Source organism: Protopterus annectens, chromosome 14.part0, assembly GCF_019279795.1.
Source record: "Protopterus annectens isolate FY-2018-M chromosome 14.part0, PAN1.0, whole genome shotgun sequence".
Lineage (NCBI taxonomy): Eukaryota > Metazoa > Chordata > Ceratodontiformes > Protopteridae > Protopterus > Protopterus annectens.
The window spans coordinates 1,159,797,536-1,159,815,669 of NC_056748.1; the positions used below are offsets into that span (position 1 = coordinate 1,159,797,536).

The following is an 18,134-nucleotide window of genomic DNA, read 5'->3' on the forward strand; positions in this document are numbered from 1 at the left end:
CAAAGCGGCCGACGACACTTCTCCTAAGCCAGTCGCCAGTTTGCCGGTACTCAGTCAGGTGCTTCGCAGCCCCTGATACCCGCTTCTTCAGATTCACAGGCCTCTACTGTGACCCATTCGGAGTCTGGTATGCCACGAGATGCTTCAACTGTGGAACCTGCGGATGTCTCTACCTTGGATAGGTCCAGAGCCGCTGTGCAGGCACCGGCTTCTGAGGGTGTATTCAGGTCTACTGACTTGCATATTAAACCGACTCCATCTTCTTCTTCTTCAAGGCCTAAAACTCAAACCATGCCTAGAAAACTGGCGCCCAGACCGCATGGTCAGGCCTCTATGCCTAGAAAACAAATGATAAGAATGGCTGAAGACCTTATTACTTTAATCAGAGGAAGCCAACCTTCCCCCTCTAAGAGACCTAGGACTGAGTTTGCTTATGATACTTCTGACCAGGTGTCTGAAATTTCTCTTTCCTCTAATGACCAGGATTTACCCTTATCTACCTATGCAGATTCTGATGCTGAGGACTCTATTCCCTCTGCTTCCCCCCAAGAGGATTTCTCTTTTGGTGAAACCTTGCATACTCTTAGGGAGCATTTTTGTTGAGAAAGTCAGGATTTTTCTGATTGTAAAAAGAGGCTTAGGAATTTCTTACTCCTGCCCCAGCACAGGCCTTTAGCTATCCCTCCTGTACTAGACAGTGTTGATGATGCCTTTTCGGAATCTAACTTGGCCCCTGACTCTTTACCTCCCGCTCCCAGAAAACCTGATAGATATTACAGGGTTCCTGACTCTCACAAGTTCCTTTTCAAAAATCCTACTGCGGATCCTGCGACCATTTCACAGGGACCCAAGGGCATTAAAGCTACTACTGCCAAAAATCCTACCCCCTCTGATAGCGACTCAAGGGCGCTAGGTAGATGGGGTAAGAAGGTGTGCAATTCTGCAAATTTGGCCATTAGGGGCTTAAACTGCCAGTTTTATATGTTAAAGTATCAGCAGCATATTATTGGATTGCTTAAACAGAAAATTATGTTGATTCCTGATTGTGCTGAAAATAAGGATTTACAGGATTTAATGCATTCTGCTGAACAAGTTGGAAAACATACTTTGCAATGTGGGTTTGATTCACTAGAGGCATCTTGCAGGGCTGCTGTCACTGGGTCTGTACTTAGAAGGCTTGCTTGGCTTAAGGACCAATCCTTGCCAGGTCATGTTAAAGCTAAATTACTGGATGCTCCCTTAAATCAGGACCACCTGTTTGGCAACAAGGCAGAAGAAGTTCTTAAAAAGATAGAGGAAAAAGCTAAATCTATGCAAACTGTTAAAAGATTTCTTACAAGTACAACCTCCAAGATTTAGTTCATAGGTTCATAGGTAGGTACTAGGCTATCGGCCCAAGGGCCTACATAAGCCTAGCCAGCAAGGTACCATAGCTTACGCCACCCAAGAAAGTTATTTTCCTGTGCCACTCTCCAGCAGAGACACAGAAGTGATCCTCGGGGTGTATTTCCTATTTCCCATCCAGGCATTGGCCTTCTAAGAATTGGTCCTTTCCTGCCTCTTCCAGGTCTTCTCAGTCCAAACCGAGATTCAGCAGAACACCCAGGCTTCAGTCCCAGGGTACGCACAGGACTAAGCAGTGGGGGGCCCCCACTTCAAAATCTGGGAGTAGTAAAACTCCCCCTATGATAAACTGTCTCAATGACTTCACTCTAAAACTTCCAAGCACTTCTCAACTGACTGCCCCTTTGGGTTTAAAGATTTCTCTACATGCAAAAAACTGGGAACTCTTTACCCAGGACAAATGGGTTTTAAATATAATGTCCCAAGGATACAGATTTCACTTCCACATGTTACCAACCCCAAACGGTTGGCCAGATCTACCCCCAAATCAGTGGGCAGAGGCTCAAAAGCAAGTACTCTCTCTTTTAAGCATAAAGGCTATTCAAACTGTACCAGAAGAGAAAAAGGGACAAGGTTTCTACTCAAGACTTTTCCTGGTACCCAGAAAAGACAATTCATGGTGTCCTATCCTGGACCTGTGTACTTTAAACACCTTTTTGGTGATTCCAAAATTCAAGATGCTGACTCTTCACCAGTTGCTTCCTATGCTAGGCAAAGATGCCTGGTTGGCAACACTCGATTTAAAGGAAGCATACCTGCACATCCCAATCAGGGAATCTTGCAGAAGATACCTATGCATCAAAGCAGGCTACAAGCACTATCAGTTCTCTGCACTGCCCTTTGGCTTATCTACTGCACCCAGGGTATTCACAAAGTGCCTAGCTCCAGTCATTACATTTTGCAGGCAAAGAAATATTCAAATATACCCATACCTGGACAATTGTCTAATTCAGGCAGAAAGCCAGGACATACTTTTGAATCATCTGGCCTTTGTACAAAGGGTGCTAACTTGTCTGGGGTATGCCATAAATGAAGAAAATCACACTTGGTATCCTGTCAACAAATTATATTCCTGGAAGCAAGCTTGAATGCAACTTCCCAGATAGCTTTCCTCACGCCAGAGAAACAGATTCATTTGACAGCCTACTTTAAACTAGTGACCACGAAAACCCTGTTATCTGCAAGGCAAATACTGCAAGCCTTTGGGTTCATGGCCTCAAGCATTCTTCTAATTCCATATACAAGACTGCATATGAGGAAACTACAATGGTATCTAAAAAGCCTATAGTGTCAACATTCTCAGGATCTAGAAGCAGTGATTCCTATCATACCTTGCCTACGCCTAGAGTTCCTTTGGTGGGCAGAGGCCTGCCACCAAAACAAGGAACTACGATTCACTCTACCCCCTGCCGCCCAAACCCTACCAACAGATGCATCAGACTATGCAATGGTGGGGGGGCGCACCTGGCAGGGAAGTGCATTCAGGGCAATTGGAACCCAAGTCAAATGCACCTGCATATCAATCAAAAAGAAATGTTAGCTGTACAGAATGCTCTGACAGCCTTCAAGGACCACATTCTTCCAGGACAATTAATGGTAAAGATGGACAACACCACTGTTATGTGGTACATAAGCAGGGGGGTACCCATTCTTAGCCCCCCCTGCAGACTAGCCATGAAATTGTGGAACACAGCCTTGAGGTACCAAGTGCATCTACAAGCTTAAATCCTGCCTGGAAAACTAAATACACTGGCAGATGGACTAAGCAGAAACCTCATGGACCCACACAAGTGGAAACTGGAACCAAAGATTTTCAACATGTTGACAAACAAATGGGCGAGCCCAGATATAGACCTGTTTGCCTCCCCCCAGAACTACCAATTGGACAAATTTTGCACAAGGACTCCCCACAAACAAGCTTGGAAAGTGGATGCTCTGTCCTTCAGCTGGAAAAACCTATCAGTTTATGTCTTTCCTCCTCTGCCTCTCCTCTCTCCAAAGTACTACTAAAGATAAAACAGGACAAACCAAGGACGATATTGATTGCACCAGACTGGCCACGCCAACACTGGTACCCCCTATTGTGCAGTGCGTCACTGTTGACCCCTTGGCAGCTGCCTCAGACCCCTACCCTGTTGTCTCAGCAGGATAACCAGATTCTGCACCCTCAGCTTCAAACCCTGAACCTAGCAGCCTGGCTAATTACCTAACCTCTCCTTTACCATCCCTCAGTAAACCAGTGATGGATATCATTTTGGAGGCAAGGAGGCCTAGTACTAGAAAATCTTATGCTGAAAAATGGAAAAGATTCTGCACCTGGAACCAGTCTAAAGGGATGACCACAGCAGCGCCCAACTTACCTCAGATTTTACAGTACTTAACTGAGATGCTTCACAAGGGCCGTTCTTTTTCCTCCATCAAAATTCATGCCTCAGCCATTTCAACTCAGTATAACACAGAACCTCCCCTCTTCTCTCATCCACTGCTCAAGCAGTTCCTCAGAGGGGCCAAAAATTTAAGACCACCCAGGAGAGCCCCAACTCCAGCCTGAGACCTTAACTTTGTATTGGAGAAACTCACTCTTCCTCCTTTTGAGCCAGCTGCTAGTGCAGATTTAAAATTCCTTTCTTAGAAAACAGCCTTCCTTTTAGCAATCACTTCAGTAAGAAGGGTATCTGAATTATAGACCCTTATGGTAGTGGAGCCTTTCATCATCTTTCATGCGGACAGGGTGTCCCTCAGAACCAATCCCTCCTTCATGCCCAAGGTGGTATCTAGTGTGGCTCTTAATCAGTCCATTCATTTGCCAACCTTCTTTCCTAATCCACAGAACAAAGGGGAATGGATACTGCACTCCTTAGATGTGCACAGGCAACTTAGATTTTACTTGGACAGGACTAAACCTCAAAGGAAATCTGAACAACTGCTGGTGGCATTTGCTGCAGGAGCAGAGGAGAAGGCTATTTCAAAGCAAACCATTTCTAAATGGATAGGCCATTGCATTCATTTCTGCTATAAGCACCATGGAAAACCTATCCCACAGGGGATCAGACCCCAATCAACCAGGGCTGCATCTACCTCTACAGCTTTTCTCAGAGGTGTCCCTGCCAGGGACATCCTAGAAGCTGCTACCTGGTGTTCTGTACATACTTTCACCAAGCATTACCATTTGCCAATTTCTCTAAATCCAGAGCTGGTTTTGCCACTGCAGTCTTGCAGGGTCTTATAGCTGCTCCCAATGGTATCTAAATTCCTCCTCCCATCCTTAGCTTTGGGAATCTTCCCAAATGTGATGACTGCAACAGTGAAACACGAAGGACATAGTACAGTTGTGTACACTTACCATAAATGTAGATGTTCGAGTGTATTCACTGTTGCAGTCCTGGTTACCCTCCCTCCAGCCCCCTGACTTTTTTTGGCTATACCTCTACTCTGCTTTACTATTCTTAAAAGCTTTTTGGTGTATTTGCTTTTTTATAGGAGGTATATCCTTGTAGATATATATATATATATATATATGTTTTATTGGTTCCCATTAAGGGGGCACCTGACATCTGTGGCATCGGCTGCATGTTTTATACCCCTGACAGCCGGACGTCATGGAAGAAGAAACAGCAACAGACGCAGGAACCAAGACTTTGTTAATCAGGCCGATTGAGGGCTACTGCAAGCAGATAACCCAAATGTGATGACTGCAACAGTGAATACACTCGAACATGTACATTTATGGTACATATACACAACTGTACTTTCTGCCTCCTCGGTGCTGACTGCTACATCGGCTCCGAGCTCGGCTCCAACGAAGTTTACCGAGGTTGCCTCATCGGCGTCTACCCTGGCACCGACAATTACAGCACTGTCTACGGCCTCGGTACTGACCAGTGTATCAGTTTTCTCTCTCAGCACCAACATCGCCTGTTTCAGCTCCGATCTCAGTTCCAACAACTACCTCAGAACTGTTCCTTTCATCCACCCCTATAGTGACTTTGGCTCCGAGCCCATTCACCGCTCCGACCATACCGTTATTACCTGTTGCAAAATTGGAATAGTCGGTGCTGTTCTGCGACACACCATGGACCCGATATTCATCCAATGTGGACCCGTTTGCTGGACAAGAATGCAGCCCCTTTTTGGACCGGCCTGATTCCCCCTCAGGGGCATCAGTGAGATCCACCAGGAGCCTTTCTGAATTGGATGTGGTGTGCCTTTTTGATCAGCTGCTGACTGCCAGGGGAATTTCAAATCCGCCTAGACCCTATCCCACTCCTGGTTTTGGGTCTATTTCTCCAGCAACCCCTACTTACTCTCCTCCCTTGGATCTCTCATTTCTAAGGCTCATCTATCCAACTTTTACTAGAGGAATTCTTTCCTCGGCACCGACAACAACTCTGTCTGAGATCCATTTGGGTGCCAGTTCCGTCAGAACCCACCCTTCCTCAATCACATGCTTGGGGGGTGGAGCCTCCGGTTCCTGTGTCGGTTCTTACAGTTTTGTTGGCCCCGACTTCGGATCAGGGGGTGACTACCACTCCAAGTTTGCTTGAGGCTCCGTCCCCGGGGGAGGACCATCTGGAGCGGGGTGTGACCCCGGTTCCGATTTTGTCTTCTTTGGTTCCGGGCTCCCATTCCTCTTCGGGCAGGCCCGCTTTCCAAGTGATGGAGAGGGCACTTGCTGCTAGCAGTCCTCCACAGTTGGTTATTCCCCCAGTTCCCTCTGAACAACAGCTGTCAAAGGCCACCCCCCAGGATTCCAAGAGCACAAGGCCCAGGAGACCCCTGTCCAGGCCATTTCCCTTTCCGAGTCTTCTTCGGATGTTCCCACCAACGAACCCCCTCAAAAACGGTTGTGTAAGAGGAAACACACGGACTCCCCAGATGAGTCCCTTACGGAGGATATGGACTACGATGATGGGGAAGGGTCCCCACAGTCACCTGCTGATGATGTCTCCTTTGGAGACATCATGGAAGTCTTGAAACAGAGGGGTGACTGGAAGTCCTCAAACTCTTCCTCAGAGGAATCTGTATTCCTGCAGCCCTTTCACTTTCGGCCCTCTACTTCTTGGGTGACCCCCCCCCTCCTGCCGGTGAGTTGGTTAAACTCATCGTGCAATGGGCTTGGCAGAACCCCGACTCCGTTGATGCCATCCCCAGGAGATCAGACAAAGTACTCTCCCATCCAGAGGATCAACCCCATTGGTCCAGAGGTTTGCCAGTGGACGCTATGGTGGTGGCAGCTGCCACGAAAAAGGACCTTGCAGAAGAGAGTCCTGCTGTTCACCTGCCCAACAGAGAGTCCCGGGCAGTGGACAGGTTAGGGAATTGAGTCTTTGCATCACTGACCTTTGCAATTAGGCCTCTGAACTTTCTGGCACATTTTACGAGGCTGCAGAGAGATCTTAGCTCCAAACTCTCCAGAACCCTTGCTGGTCAAGTATCAGATGGAGCACAAGATAAAGTTGCTTCCCAACTTGCTACCCTAGTTCATCCATGAGGTTGCTGTCACATGCAACCGAAGGAACAGCTAGAGCTGCTGGTGCAGGCGTAGCCATGAAACGTCACGCCTGGATGCGCATCTGTGACCTCGCAGACTCCTTCAAGTCTTCCTTTCTAAATGCCCCTATCGAGCCATCTGCTGTGTTTGCTGCTAAGGTCAAGGATACATTAGCCAGGTGCGAGCAAGAAGGGAAGACCTTGTCTGCCGTTGGCCTACGCTTTTCCAAACCTCAGCGTTCCTTCTCCAGGAATCAGAGGAATGGAAAGATGTGGCACAAGAAGTCTCAAGGTCCTTTCCGAGATGCACGTGGTGAGGACTCCTCCAGAGGCAGAGGAGGGGTTCCAGTAATGGAATATGTCCCTTTCGGGGCAGAGGGGGTCCCCGGAACCAGGGCTCCAGAGATTCTTTCTCAGGTAGACCATATCAGCGCTCCTAAGTCGCTGCCCGATTGCTTTGCCCTGGAAGCAGTCGGGGAGCGTTTCTCTCTGCACTAAACTGCCTGGCTCTCCGTAACGAATGATCAGTGGGTGCAGAGAATCATTACCAGAGGCTACCATATTCCACTAATATCCTATCCAAGACCTCCCAAAACCCTTCCCGATGTTCCACCCAGTCAAAGGGAGGAGGCAGCTTCCGAAATCCGAAAGCTATTTCAAAAACGAGCCATCCAGCTGGTCCCCCCAGATCAGTGCGGATCAGGGTTCTACTCAAGATTCTTTTTGGTGCCAAAGAAAACAGGGGACTGGAGGCCCATTCTGGATCTCAGCCAACTAAACAAATCAGTAGTTCAGACCAAGTTCCGCATGGTCACGATTCAATCCATCCTCCCCTTTCTGCGGGAGGGTATGTCGATGTGTTCATTAGATCTCTGGGATGTGTATTACCATATCAAGATGGACAAGTGCTCCAGGAGCCTCCTTCGTTTCCAGTTGGGAGCCAATCACTATCAATTCAGAGCCCTGCCTTTTGGTCTCTCGACGGCCCCCAGAGTGTTCACGAAATGTCTTGCAGTGGTAACAGCTCATCTGAGACTTCAGGGTTTCAAGGTGTTTCCATACCTAGATGATTGGCTCCTCTCCGCCCCCACCAAGAATCTTCTGGTCAGGGTCCTCCGCTATACGCTGGCTCTAGCGGAGTCATTAGGCACCACTATACACTGGGAGAAATCAAACCTTCAACCATCACAACAACTGGAATTCATAGGGACAGTATTCAACACCCAGTCAAGCCTAATCTCACTTCCTCTCCACAGGCTTCAGAGACTCCAGGCACAAGTTCAGGTGATACTGTGTCAAAGCAAGGTGTCTGCAAGGGAAATTCTTCAAGCCTTGGGATCCAAGGCTGCAGCCATCCCCATAGTTCCCTTAGCCAGACTACACATGAGATTACTACAATGGCTCCTTCAGGCCCAGTGGATACCCAACCTTCACCCCCTGAGCTCAAAGATTCTCATCACCAACATTTGCAAACAAGATCTTCTCTGGTGGATGAGTACAAACGAAAATCGTTGGTGTTGTCCCTTCCAGGTTCCACAGCCCAGTGCTACGGTGACCACGGATGCTTCCCTGATGGGGTGGGGGCCCACTTCCAGGGAAAGTCAGTCCAAGGTACATGGTCCGATGTAGAGGTCAATTTGCATATCAGTGTCCTGGAGTTAAGAGCGGTGCTGTTGGCATTGCAAGCTTTTCATCCGCTCCTTCCATCTAGAACGATTGCTGTCCAGTCGGACATGTCCGTGGTCTGGTACGTAAACAGGGAGGGACCAAATCTTACTCCCTTTGTTGCGAAACCATGAGAATCTGGAAGTGGACGATTGCTTCCATCAGCTTCCTGATCGCAACGCATATCCTGGGGAGCTCCAAAGTGATTGTGGACAGACTGAGCAGATGCATTCTTCATCCTCATGAGTGGTCTCTCAACCCGAGTGTGGCGATGGAAATTTTCAGTCGCTGGGGAAAGCAATGCTGCAACCTTTTCACCTCCCCTTCAAATACAAAATGCAGCAGCTATTTTGCCCTCTTTCCCCCTCTCGGGGAGTCACCGAGAGATGCTCTAGTCTACGATTGGCCCACTGGTCTCCTTTATGCTTACCCTCCGATTCCTCTGATTCCCCTTGTTCTACAGAAAGCTATTCAGTTGAGAAGCAAAGTGATCCTCATCCCTCCGCTCTGGCCTCGTCAAGTGTGGTTTCCCTTCCTTCGACTTCATCTGTTACAACCTCCTTGGATCCTAGACAGTCGTCAGGACTTAATTTATCACCCACAAGGACTGACTCCCTCGAATCTGTCCACCTTCAAGCTGACAGCTTGGTTTCTCCACTTCCGTTAGTTGCCAGGCAGGAAACACTCTCTTCACTCATCCGGGATATTATTTTGGCTTCTCATAAACCATCCACCAGGAAACTTTACAGGGATGAATGGAAAAGATTCTTTATTTGGTCACGTAATCAGAAGCTAGACCTGTTCTCAGCCCCATAGCCACTATTCTTCATTATTTGGCTGAGCTGTTCGACAAAGGGGCCTCGGCTTCTACCATTCGAGTCCACCTAGCAGCTGTTTCCAACTTCCATAATGGGTCTGAAGGAGTACCACTTATTTCCTCTCGTCTTTGCAAAACCTTCCTCAAGGGTATTTTTCACAGCAGGCCACCCATCAGACAACCAGTGGAGGCATGGAATTTGTCCTGAGTTCTGCAGGCTCGCTCTCTGCCCCCATTTGAGCCGGTTGCTACATGTGATCTAAAATTCTTGTCATGGAACTCCTTATTCCTGGTGGCTATAACTTCAGCAAGACAAATTTCTGAATTACAAACATTATGTATCTTATCTGATCTTTCATAAGGACAGAGTATCACTTCGAACTAACCCATCATTTCTCCCCAAAGTGGTTTCTGATTTTTCGATTAACCAGTCCATTGAGCTCCTTGTGTTTTTCCCAAATTATTCTAACAAGGGAGAACACTGCTTACATTCCTTGGATATTCATAGATAAGTACGCTTCTATTTGGACAGAACTAAATAATTTCGCAAATCAGACCAGCTTTTCATTTCCTTTGTGGGCCCTAGAATGGGAGGTGCAGTATCAAAGGTTACTTTGTCTAAATGGCTCAGGGATTGCATTGCCTTCACATATTCACTTATGGGAGGGATCTAAGCCTGGCCATATCAAAGCTCACTCAATTAGGGCTATTGCAGCATCTGTTGTCTTTTACTCTAGGGCTTCCATGGATGACATTTGTGCAGCTGCCATTTGGGCTAAGCCCCACACCTTTATCAAACATTACAAATTGGATCTGATCTCCAGGGGAAGAGCGGCCTTTGGTTCAATGGTTCTCAGGAATGTTCTTCCATAAGGGCCACCCAGGTTCTCCAAGTAGCTGGGGACTTGGTCCCATCAGTGATGAATAGGAAGAAGATTAACAACTTCAGGTAAAGAAGTTATGTCTTACCATAACGTTCCATCTGAGTTGTTGATCTTTTTCCAGTCATCACACCCTCCCACCGACCCCCGCCTAAGTTTCCTGGCAGATCTTCTGAGTCTTTGTGGTGTATTAGGGGTTCTGCGCAGAGATGGCCTCTGACTTATTCTTTCTCTATATGTTGCATGCAAACTTGATCTCAGGTAACTAAGCAAAGGGCATTGTGGGTAGCAGCTTAGTTCGAGAGTTTTTGGTGCACACAAGCTTGGTATAAGGCCGACTCTGTACCGAGGGCTCGGAACCGAACCCATCAGTGATGACTGGAAGAAGACTACCATACCAATTATATCCTTGAATTCTGTGTCCCTTCTTTTCTTTGCCAATGGTTCTAAATATAAATGCAAACAACAAAGGGAAGGGTCAAGTGGGATAAACTGATTCTTCCATTAAGTGGACTAGGATTACCCAATTTGAAGGTTATTTTAGGGCAACACAGTTAAGCGTCTTGTACATAGCACAAGCAGAAAACCTCTAATTCAAAGTGAAAAGGAATGATACTGCCACAGGGAGGAAGCTCAGATGGAACATTATGATAAGACATAACTTCAAGTGTTTATGTCTGTAATGGATAATAGAATGGCAAAAGTGATATCAAAATTGATAGAAATGGATCAGTGTTGTTTTATGGAAGGGAGGCAAACATTGACAAAATTAACAGAACATCGATGATCCAGAAGGAAGCAGAATGAAAGAAAATACCACTTCTATTGGTGGGTCTTGATGCAGAGAAAGCATTTGACAGAGTACACTCGGACTTCATGAGCAGGGCAATGGAAGCATTTGCCTTCCCTGATACAATTATAAGGTTGATTAGAAGAATATGTGAGGGATTGGAGCCATAAATTAAAGTGGGTGGGGTCCTCTCCGATAATTTCTGCTTAAGTAGAGGAACCAGGCAGGGTTGTCTGCTTTCCCTTTGTTGTTTGCATTTATATTTAGAACCATTGGCAAAGAAAAAAAGGGACACAGAATTCAAGGATATAATTGGTATGGTAGTCAGGAAAAGCTGTCTCTATTTGCAGATGATATAATTTTATACATGACAAGAGCAGAAAGGTACAATACAGTGCTGTGTAACATTGTAAGACAGTTTCACATTTCAGGATACAAAATTAATGAAGCTGGAACAAAGGCAATAGTGGTAAATTATGTACACACACACTAATTGGTCCATTCCATATTTATGGGGACATGATAAAATGAAGTGTTTAGGAGTGTGGATTAGAAATGACTCTGTTGTGGCAGTTAAGGATATGTGGGAAGAGACTAAACAGAAGATAAAAAAAATTGAGAAATTGGAAGTTTTGTTATATGGATATAGATACTAAGATATAAACCATTAAAATGTTTTTAGTCCCTTTAGTCTTATACACAGGTCAGGCATATTTTTATTAACCAGAGAAGTTGTGGATAGCAATTCAAAAAGAGTTGAAGGATTTTATCTGAGCAGGGAAGACAGCAAGGGTCAAGTGGGATAAACTGATTCTTCCATTAAGTGGACTAGGATTACCCAATTTGAAGGTTATTTTAGGGCAACACAGTTAAGCGTCTTGTACATAGCACAAGCAGAAAACCTCTAATTCAAAGTGAAAAGGAATGATACTGACACAGGGAGGAAGCTCAAGAAATGGTTGGGATTTTGGAAGCAGACTCTTAAGAACAACCAAAATCATACAGAATATTATATTCATAAAATAGCAGGGAGTATTCCCAGAAGCAAACCAACACAAAAATGGAGAAAAGAGATTTTGCTGTTAGGGACGACTGTGGTCAGGGATACAGATTATAGGCAAGAGGGGGCTGGAATTTATTGGAGAAAACTGGCAAAGGAACCAAGTTATTAGGAACAAATAACTAGAAAGAGAAAGGTAACAGAATGGGAAGAGGCCAGGTATTTATTTGGACTGCATGTTAGAGATTGCCTTCCCTATCAAGAATTGATATTAGAGTATAGGCAAAGAGAAAAAATAGGGGGCTCCTAAATGAAAGAACAGCAGTGGTAGAGTTTTTAATAGAATCTAGAACAGAAGCTGCCTTTTAAAAAAGGAATAAGTAGCAAAGCATGTAAAATATTTATTTATTTTTATTTTACATTTGTTGACTGGGATAGTCTGACTGGGAACATGTCCATTTTCAGTGGAAGCCCGGGGAGAAAAGCTCCATTTATTAACACAAAAACAAGTAATAATGATAATACAATAATACTAAAATAGAGCGAGAAAAGATTATAGGTACATAAGTTCACAAGGTTTAACACAGTAGGAATACACTACAACATGTTAAAGGTTTAACGGAGCGAGAAAATAATATAGATACATCATTTCACAATGTTTAACACAGTAGGAATATGCTACCACATGCTAAAGGTTTAACTCAGTGATGAACAGGCAAATGTGTACATTGTAACATTACTCATTTGATCAATAGAATGACTGGCTTGCTAATAATCAGTTCACCAAGCTGTTGGGTTGGGTTAGCTAGGGTTTAGGCAGGGGCAGAGCCAGTGTGAGTTAAAGTATTTTTTGAGGCCTTTTTTAAGAAGGGGTGGAGAAGATTCTTGGGTAAGAACTGCAGGAAGTAGGTTCCAAATTTTACCAACTGAGTTTGCAAACAGAGAATCCCCTGCTGTGTTGTTGGATTTTGGGTTAGGACCAGTAGTTTATTTGAGGATCGAAGTGGCCTGAGAGCATTACGTGGGCTGATAACGGTCTTGAGAGCTGGGGTATTATCAGGCTGGATGAGTACTTTGTGTGCTACTATAAGCTGGTTGAACTGCAAAAGGGAAGGAAATTCTAGCCATTCAAGTTGAAGGAGGTTTTTGCACTGGTAAGTCCTATATGCCTTACCAGTGGCAAATCTATCTATATGGTAGTAACAGGAGGATAGTTTGTTGAGGTTAGTTTTAGAAAGGTTGGTAACTACTGGAGAGGCATAGAGGAGAGTGGAGAGTAGATGGGTTCGTACAGTAGCAACCCTAGCAAAAGGGGTGAGGAAAGGTTTGACCTTGTAAAGGCAGCCTAGTTTTTTGTTAATGGACTTAATAGTGTGGTCAGTATGCACGTCAGATTTGAGGGAGCTTCATTTGGTCGTCTGGGGAGATAATGGTGCCATTGTTAGACTTAATAGTGAAGAATGGATGGGTGGACCTGTGGGTAAGGGAGAGAAGTAGCAGCTTGGTTTTGTTAGCATTCAGGAGCAGTTGTTGATTAGTTAGCCAGTTTTCAATGCTATTAAAGGTATTCTGGGTTAGGGATAGGAGATCTGTTTGAGAGGAGGCAGAGCATATCAAGGTAGAATCATCTGCATATTGGATACAGTGTGCAACTGGGATGGTAGTACGAAGGTCGTTTATGAAGATAGAGAAGAGGAGGGGTCCTAGTATAGAGCCTTGAGGGACTCCTAGAGTGATTGGGAGATGGGATGACAACGTATCCTGCCAAAGGACAGCCTGCTGTCTACCGATTAGATAGGACTGAAACCATTGTAGTGAGTGATGGTCTAAGAATACAGCTTTCAGGGTACTGAGCAGTAGTTGATGGTTAACCATATTGAAGGCCTTAGAAAGGTCAAGAAAGAGTGCTGATGATAGTTTGTTGTTTCGATTAAGGTTGATGACATTAGTGAAAGATAAGAGAGCTGAATTGATACTATGGTGTGGTCTGAACCCATGCTGAGAGTCTGTCAGCAGTTTGTTTTGGTTGAGGTAGTACATTAGTTGTTTGTGGATGCATTTCTTCCAAGATATTTGCTAGTGGTGACAGAATGGCTATGGGTCTAAAGTTGGACAGTTCTATGGAACTACCTCCTTTATGAAGGGGTATTACATGTGATATTTACATGTTGATGGAATGGTTGCCTTGGAGATTGGTCTATTAATGAGGATAGAGACTGGGAGTGTGATGGCGTCTGCGGCTAATTGCAGGTACTCAGCAGGGAGGTGACCCGATGCTGGAGTAGTGGGTTTTAGTTTTTTGAGAAGGGCACGGATTAGGGTAGTAGGGATTGAATGGAAGTTAAAGGAGAGATGAATCTTGGGAAGATTTGAGCTGTCTGTAGTATTGTTGGAGTTAAAGCAGGGGGGGTAAGGTGGGAGAGGTTGGGGTAGGTGGGAGTGAGTTGGGTGGCTAGTGCCTGGATAGTTTCAGTAAAGGAGTTGAATGTGTTAGCAGTTGCCTCTGGTGTTTTGTCAAGGGCTGCTGATAGCGTAGGAGTAGTGGTACGTCCACTACTTGGCTGGAGGAGGTTGTTTATTCCAGCCCAGAACTTTTGAGGCTTGTTTTGATGCTTTTGTTGCAGGTGGGTATAGTAGTATTTTTTTGTCTAATGTGATGGATTTTTTAGTGTCATTCCTTAATTGACTGTATCTGACCTGATCTATTGGGTCTTTAGTAGCATACCAAGTGGTCCATGCCTTATTTCTATGAGGTATTTTGTTTTTTGTAAGTCTAGTTAGCCATGGGGCAGTTCTAGTTTTGGCACAGATGGTGCGGATAGGGGCATGCGATTTAAGTATAGTGAGGAATTTAGCATTAAAGAAGGCCACGGCCTCATCTAATGGGAGTAGTTTAAGGTCTGACCACTTGTAAGTCTTGAAATAATTTAGGAAGTTTTCTAGGTTAAAGTTTTTTTTGTTATGTGTCACTTTATAGGTGTGGAGATGGGGGTTATCAGCTTTGTGCCTAATGATATAGGTAAGGCAATAATCACTTAGATCATCGGGTAGAGTGCCTTAATTGTACATCTGTGGGTCACCATTGATCAGGATCCAATCTAGGATACTACCTTTGCCTTTGTTTTTGCTATACCTAGTGGGAGAGGATATGGTCTGAATAAAAACCATGAAGGTTTATGTAGTTACTAGGAGCTTCAGAGGAACAGGTATTCCAGCCAATGTTAAAGTCACTTAAGACTGTAGTTTCTTTGGAATAGTTGCAGGCTAGCCAGTGTAGAATATGTTCTAGGGTGCTGACATTCTTTCCAGGGAGTAAATAAATGTTGACAATATATCTACATTTTTATTTATTTGTATTTTGGTGATGAGAATTTCAGCGTTATTTACTTGGGGAGGTTGTTGGGTGTCAGTAGTATCTGTAAGGTTGGACTTAAATAATACAGCTACTCCACCACCTTCCTTGGATGCCTTGTCCAGCCTAAGGATGTTATACCCTGAATGAGTTACTTCTGTGTCTTTAGTTGCTGGTTTTAACCAGGTTTCAGTGAGACAAAGAATATCTGGGGAGTGGACAGCTAGGAGGGCATGGAGGTAGTGGATTTTATTATTTAGGCTTCTGATGTTAAGATGACAGGCCAGGAAAGAGTTTGGGTGCTTATTTAACAGAGTAAACTAGGTAGAATTGTTATCCACAGAGCTAGAGTCAGCAGGTGTGGCAGTGTTAGGGTTTGGGTGAGGGTTGGGTGAGGGTTGCCAGGTGAGGATGGGCCAGGGTTAGGGTGGATGTCACCATCCTTGGTAAGGTTTTAGTTCATTCTGGTTATGAGTTTCACGATTTTACTTATAAAAGTTTAAGATATTGCCTGTTTTTTTTTGGCTAATGCAACTGGATTTGAGAGAAGGATAGTATTTGGGGGGTAGGCTTTAGGTGAAAGTGTACTATTAGAATGTTCTAGCTTATTAAGAGCAAGAGTGGTAGAGGTTTGGGATTTTGGGCATTTGAATTCTGGATAGAGTAGGTTTTCATATGCGGTGAGGTGGTACGGTATATAGGCCATTATTAGTAAACAGAGTGATGAGAAAAATTTGGATGAGATCATTGCTACTGTAAGGACAGTGTACAAAATAAGGTGTTTAGAAGAATTAGTAAATAAGTGGTTATGGGCTACGATGTTAGAGCAGAAGAAGAAGAGGAAGCTGTAAAGTTGCTGTTTGTCTTTCGGCTTTTCCCGGTTAGGGGTCGCCACAGTGGAACTCCAGCCGCTAATGATTGGCAGTAGATTTTCACGAACGCCGAGGTGCCAGCTCGACGTTCAACCTTCAGCGAAGGCACGCTCATTTACGCATGTCTTTCGAACGCCCACCCAACCGCGGGGAGGACATGCAGACTCCACACAGAAGGTATCCCCGCACTCCAGCCGAGAATCGAACGGGAGAACCTCTTGCTGTGAGGCAACAACGCTACCGCTGCACCACCGTGCTTGGTCGCTGAGTAGAATGGGTTCTTTTGAGCGTTGGAAGCCTTTCAGTGGGACTTGGGGCAGAGAACCTAGAGAGGGGATATACTAGTTAGGTAGTTTAGCAGAAGGGTGGTATCAGTAAAACACAGGTTGTGATTGGTTAAGGGGGAGGGGGTTGGATGAGGGCCCAATAAATTTGGCAGTACTGGGGGCGGGGTGCGGCACGAACCCTCGCGAAGCGGGGCTATACCAGATAACACTGTTACTAAAGATAGCTTGCTCCAGGTATGTTCTTACAAAATATACCAGTTATACTGTAAACTGCACACTGTTTATTTCGTAAAGCAAGTAAATGTAAAGTGTTTACTGAAAGCAGCACACTGTTCTTTTTTAATGAAGAGGAGCTCTATTTTGTTGTAGCCAAGTTTTGCATGGCTGAAATGCAGGTAGAATGCACTACAGAAGGATATACTTCTAACGACTGATTGTTTATCTAATTACTTAGCAAATTAATAGATGATATGGGTAGGCAGGGATTTTTGCCAGTGCTTTTGGACCCAGTGAGTTTGCTTTATAATACACAAAGGAGAATATTTGTTGATGATATTAACCTTAACTGTTACAGAAAATATAAAGGGCAGGTAGAAACGAGCTTTCCGTGCTTGGTCGCTGAGTAGAATGGGTTCTTTTGAGCGTTGGAAGCCTTTCAGTGGGACTTGGGACAGAGAACCTAGAGAGGGGATATACTAGTTAGGTACAAACTATATTAGCCAGCAGACAGTCAGATCATGCACACGTGGTTGCATTGGCATATGTAGAAAAACACTCTAAGCAGTGTAATTTAACATTTTGCAGAATTTCTTAATAAGCAGCAGTCATTGCAGCAGCACAAGCTAGCATTTAGTTATGGTTTCTATCTTCTCATTGTGTATGTTACAGTGCCTTTTAATCATCGCACGATAATGAGCATACAGCTCTGTACCAGTATTTAAAACACCACAGCACAGTAACGAAATTGGAAGAATAAACCCATACTAACACAAGTGACTATGCCACTAAATTACAGTTGCAAATGCATTTTTAGCTTGAAAGAACTACAGGCAGATTTTTAAGACATTCCAACATGTTCTAGGTACATACTGTAATCAGCTGGGCCCTGGTGTACTGGAAGTTTAAAAATGGCAGGCTCAGTAGGGGAAATAAGTAACCTCTGTTCAAGGGGAAGGGGGAGGAGTGAGGTTAAAAAAGGCTATACCAGATAACACTGTTACTAAAGATAGCTTGCTCCAGGTATGTTCTTGCAAAATATACCAGTTATACTGTAAGCTGCACTCAGTTTTTATTTCTTAAAGCAAGTAAATGTAAAGTGTTTACTGAAAACAGCACACTGTTCTTTTTTAATGAAGCAGAGCTCTTTTTTGTTGTAGCCGAGTTTCACACGGCTGAAATGCAGGTAGAATGCACTACAGAGGGATAAACGTCTAGCAATTGATTGTTTGTCTAAGTACGAAGCAAATTAATAGATGATATGGGTAGGCGGGGATTTTTGCCAGTGCTTTTGGACCCAGTGAGTTTGCTTTATAATATACAAAGGAGAATATTTGTTGATATTAACCTTAACTGTTAC

The 18,134-nt window shown here is 44.6% G+C and overlaps 1 protein-coding gene across 3 annotated transcripts in view; it reads left to right on the forward strand.

Moving 5' to 3' along the window:
- Positions 1-18,134, forward strand: part of ZGPAT (zinc finger CCCH-type and G-patch domain containing) — a 1,297,382-nt gene that overhangs the window by 219,247 nt on the left and 1,060,001 nt on the right. The gene's annotated exons all lie outside the window — the stretch shown is intronic.